Raw genomic sequence first — 5,276 nt, 5'->3', positions numbered from 1 at the left:
TCCTGGCAGCAGCAGGGGGCGTGGCGTTGAGTGTCCAGTGTGGCCTAGTGGCAACAACCTGGGTTTGCACGTCAGGAGACCTGGGTTTGAATCTCACTTTTTGCGAATGATGCCATTAGAATTTCTAAACGACGTTCACCCACTGAAATGGGAACCTAAACAGCTGCCTGGGGGTGGGCGCCATGTGTAAAGGGCGCGGCCTGTGTGGGGGCCACCCTGCTCCTCAGGTTCAAGGGGATGCCAGTGCCCTCCCTTTAAACTCCTGAGGGAGTCCCCAAGAGACTGGAGGGGTTTGGCCCCGGCCCGCAGTGCTGGGCAACCCGTTCCCATCACCACTTCCTGGCCCCCAGTTATCCCAACTGGAAAACGGAGGAGGATGTGTCGTTCAGACCAGTGGTTTTCAAAACTGCGTCGTCTCTTGTGCTCCTTCCCACGCGTGCCACCCAGATATGACAGCAGCCATGCGTTTGTGCTTTCGGAGGAGTCAGAGCCACCGGGGTCTGAGCACCCGCCACCAACACTGTCACTCGAGGAAAGCTACTCAGCTGCCCCTAGGCTAAGTTTGCCTGTCTGGAAAATGGGGTCCCGGTGAGGAATGACAACAAAAGCGTTTAAAGAGCTTTGAACAGAGCCCAGGACAACGCGCGTGCTACACAGACTGGCTATCACCGCGTCTGCCAGATTTCGAGAGACGTGTAGTTTGAGAAGATGGGTTCCTTTGCCAGCACTGTGCCCTGGGAGGTGGCATCTCTGTGGTGGGTGCGGGTGGCTCCCGGGCCTCAGGAGCCCGCTCACCTGGCTGGGCTTGTGTCCCGCCTCCCCCGCTCACCAGCCCTGCGGCCTGCTGCAGGTCGCTCAACCTTTCTAAGTCTGTTTTCTCACCTGTGAGCGAGGTGTTGATAAATCGGTTAATATACGTGACATATGTAACAGATCCCTAGCGGGTACAGTTGGCTTCTGTGTATTCGCTATTAGCTGTCAGTGTAGTAATATTAGCTGTTTTCTTTAAAATGCTTATGTTTGATATCTCTTCTATATGTATAGTAGTCATAATAAAATTATTTTTTAAAAAGAGTTTTTTTTTTAAGTGAAAATCATTGGAGTCCTTCTCTAAGGCTGTATACTGTATGTGGACTACTTAAATTTAAATTGGTTAAAATTAAATAAAATTCAATATTCAGTTCCTCAGTCATGCTGGCCACATGTCAAGTGTTTGGTGGCTTCTAGCTTCATGTGGCTGGTGGTTACCGAATGGACAGGCTACAGAGAACTTCCCGTTGTCACGAGATCCTCCCGGGCGGCAGTGCCCCGAGGCACTGGCTGGCTCGAAGAAGCTGGAATCCCTCGAAGAATTTAAAGAAGACGAGGCCTGGGCGGCCCGCAGAGTTTGGATGTAACTGGCTGAGAGTGGAAGCCATTGGGGGTTCAGGCGGGAGAGAAACGAGCAGAGGTGAACCTCTGGAAGCTTCATCGGGCAGCTGCACGGACCGCCGTGGAGGGGCCTGGAATTGCCAGGTCTGGGCGCAGGGGTGGTCCCTGTGGAGAGATGGGGGGGGTCCCTCAGGGGAGAGACCTACAGGGCAGGAAGGGCACAGCGCCCTGGAGATCCGGGAGACTCAGGTGGCTGTTTAAATTTAGAAGGAAAAGAAGATAATCTAATGAAAAGTCATCTCCATGTCACCCCCGTCCCTTAGCCACCCTGATTTTCTGCCTGGAGGCAAAAATATTACTAATTTTCTATGTATTCTTCCAGTGATATTCTCTCTGTATAATTTTCAAGCTAATGCAGAGCTATTATTTTTTCCTTTACACAAATCAGAGCATCCCACATGTACCATTCTGTACTTTAAGCTAACACGGTACCTTCCACATCCGTCCACCGTGGCCCGCCCCGTTCATTTTGAATGCTGTATAATAGTTCACAGCATTATTCTGTCATAAATTGTTACCCGGTGCCCCGTGGGGGGCAGGGGCGTTTAGTGGTTTCTTTTGCTCACACCAGCGAAGCCGCAGTGAGTGATACTGTACACATCTCATCTCATTCAGCGGGGAGGCGCTCGCCATTTTTTCTCTCCAGTTTGCAGGATGAAAAAGCTGTTCACAGTGACATTATTTGCAGGAGTTTGCGGACAAGTAGTTCCCGAAGTCACCTGGCCGCTTACAGACAGGGGTGCTGAGGCTGGATGAGGAGCCCACCATTCTGTCCAGCCAGCAAACCCAGGTCTGTCTGCTTTCCCCTTGGTCCCTGGGGCTTGACGGAATGAGGCCTGGGGCATCGCTAGGTGCGTGCCAGGCCAGGGCCGGTGCGGGCGTGGCGGTAGGCCTGAGGGGAATAAGGTCTCCAGCCCTGGAGGCTGACACACCCTGGCCCTGCCGACTTCACTGTTCCATTTTGAAAGCCGCTGGTTTTCTCCAAATTCCATGCTCTGCCCTCTCTCCTTTCTTCTTATTTTTTTTTTTTGGTATGTTTACATATTTTTTGAAAGTACACAAGCGAACCGACAAGATTATGCCAAGACTATGTAAAGAACACTTACAAATCAATAATGAAAAGGACAACCCCATAAAAAATGGGCAAAATACACGAACAAGAGTTTCGTATAAGAAAAAAGTACCAATGGCCAATACACACGTGAGGGGACGCTCGGTCTCCTTAGTGATCAGCAGAACTCAAACGATCATGGTCAGAAGCCACGTAGACGCGTTCCATAGGCAAAAATGTAGACGTCCCACAGCACCAGACAGTGGAAAGTTGTGGACAGTCACTTACCCATCGCTTGGTTTCTTCTTTTTATTATTTATTATATTTTCTTTCTTTTTTTAATTCCTACTTATACGTTGTTTTGGAACTCAGATTGGCAGCAAGTTGTTAGGTCTGACGCCCACAGACCCGCTGGCCCGTGACCTCCACTCCTAAGAGGGGAGACGAGCATCGCAGGTTTGTCCGTGACAGCGGCGACCCAGCAACAGCTCAAGTGCCCCCCCACCTGATCGGTGGTTTGGCTCGGTGTTTAGTTCCGGGCTGGAAACGGTTTCCTTTCTCATATTTGAAGGCCTTGCTACCTTGTCTTCTGGCTCAGTGTGGCTGGTACAAAGTGTCGGGCCAAATGTCCTGAACCATTCTGAGAGGTGTTCCTTTTCCTCGGGGGCTTTTAAGATTGTCTCTGGCTCTCTCTCTCCAGTGTTCTGAAATCTCATGATGGTTGGCTGCCTGTTTTTCTCCACCACGTTGAGCAGTCGGTGGGCCCTTTCGATCTGAAAATCTTGTCCCTCAGTCCTGGGAAGATTTCCTTCTCTGTTTTCCTGTTCTTCCCCCCGCCCAGAACTCTTATTATTTAGATATTTCTGAGCTGATTCTTTGATTTTGTTAACTTTTCCAACTCTTCTAGTGTGAATTTTATTGACGCTCATATATTTATGTTTCGAGAGCTCTTCTTTTATTTCTGCCTGTTCCTTTTTAACGGCATTATGTTCTCGTTTCACGTATACACTATTTTCTCTTGCTTATCTGAGAAAATTATTGATAGGCTTTTAAAGTTCTCTTCTCCCTGCAACTTCTATATTTTTGTTTATTTGTTTTTGTGTTCTGTCTCTATTGCTCATGTCAGAGGCTTTCCTCAATACATAATCCTTGGTGCCTGCTTACGATTAAGCGTGAGGGACTAAAAAGCCGTCTTGTACCTTGGGACATGTGGTTGGGGCTGGAATCCCTGGTATCGGACTCCGTGGGTCTTTCATCTTTGGCTGAACAGACTTCCCCAACATCCGGGCTGGAGGGTAAACGCCAGTGGCCAGTCTTCTGGAAGAGACAGGGCCGGGGGCTCTGTATTCCACGTGCGTATTGCTTAAATCCCCCTGATTTCTGTGCACTGCCTCTGTCTAGTTTTCCCCATAGTAGAAACCCTCTGTTTTATTCCCTCTTGTGGCGGGGGGGGGTGTGTGTGTGTGTGTGCAAGGGGTGGTTTCTGGGGTTGGGGTGAGGCAGTTTCTGGCCAGCAGGAAGTGGAGGACGGAGGGGACATAGCTGTTTCTTACACAGCTTTGAACCAGTCCTCATTCGTGTGCCCTTCCCTTCTCATTTGCTTCCAGAGGCACCCGAAAGTTTAAGAACTGATACGCGGGGACATGCCCTGGGCACCCAGAGCAGGGAGCAAACAGATCGAAGGGGGGCTTCACGGAGGCGGCACCTGAGTTCGTCTGTGGAGGCAGGGTGAGGTTTGGACACATGGAGCGGGCAGAGGAGGGGGCCCTATCAGGCTTGTCTGGTGGAAGAGTCAAGCCTGGGCCTGTCACTGGCCTTTCTGTTGATGCCACCATCATTGTCCCCCTGGTCACCCTATCTGTCTTCCTTTTTAGCCTCCTTCCCAAATCTGAACAGTCCTCAGCTGAGCTCAGTAGGGCCTTTTGCTCTCTGGGAGCAGGGAGGGGGTGCCCACACAGAGGTGAGGTAGCCTGTAAAGGACACACAGAGGCAGATCTGACAAGCAGAGGACACCCAGTCACAGGCAGACAGGAAGGGGCGAATACAGGTAAAAAAAGACATAAAGTCACAGTTGGACAGGGAAAGACAGACTCATGGGCAGACATGTATGAGCTGGAGAAGGACAAGTAAACACGGGTAGATATAAAGGGCATACGCAAAGGCCAGACAGACACCAGCCACAGACAGAGCTGGATCCCGAGGACATATGCAGATGGACAGGTGGCAGGCACAGCAGATAGGGATGGACGCAGGTGATGCCCCAGGTCTGCGAAAGGGACTGGGAGGAAGGGATTAACCTCCAGTACCCGGCTCTGCCTTCCAGGGCCCTGACCACCTTTGTCTCACTGGTCGCCGCTAAGGGAAGCTGGGAGCCAGCCAGGCTGGGAGCTAGGTGTGCTCCATGATGTGCACCCTGGTCCAGGCAGGGAGCGCACCTCCTGCCTCTTAAGTCACATACATATCAACTCTACATATTAGGTCCGAAGCCTCGCGGCCCAGTTTCGTACAGGTGTGCCGCGCCCTGGCGCTTGCGGGCTCCTTCCCTTCAACGCCGGGCTTCGGTCGCCTCGGGAGCTTCACCTGGTGGTTTCCAGGTCACTGTGCCTTTAAGTTACTCCACCCCCACCCTCCCACCCCTCGCATTCCGCCTCCTTCCCAGACTCCCTCTCGTTCCCGACGGCCCTTGCCGTTTCTAGGAGCCCGACATCTCCCACAAGCCTTAGCGCCCGAGAGGCTCCCCCGGGGGAACTTCAAGTACCGAGAGGCCCTCGCGGCCGCCTCCGCGCTGCCGCGG

Source organism: Pteropus alecto, unplaced genomic scaffold (genome assembly GCF_000325575.1).
Source record: "Pteropus alecto unplaced genomic scaffold, ASM32557v1 scaffold49, whole genome shotgun sequence".
In the NCBI taxonomy this organism is placed as follows: Eukaryota; Metazoa; Chordata; class Mammalia; order Chiroptera; family Pteropodidae; genus Pteropus; species Pteropus alecto.
Note: the sequence above shows the minus strand (reverse complement) of the source record.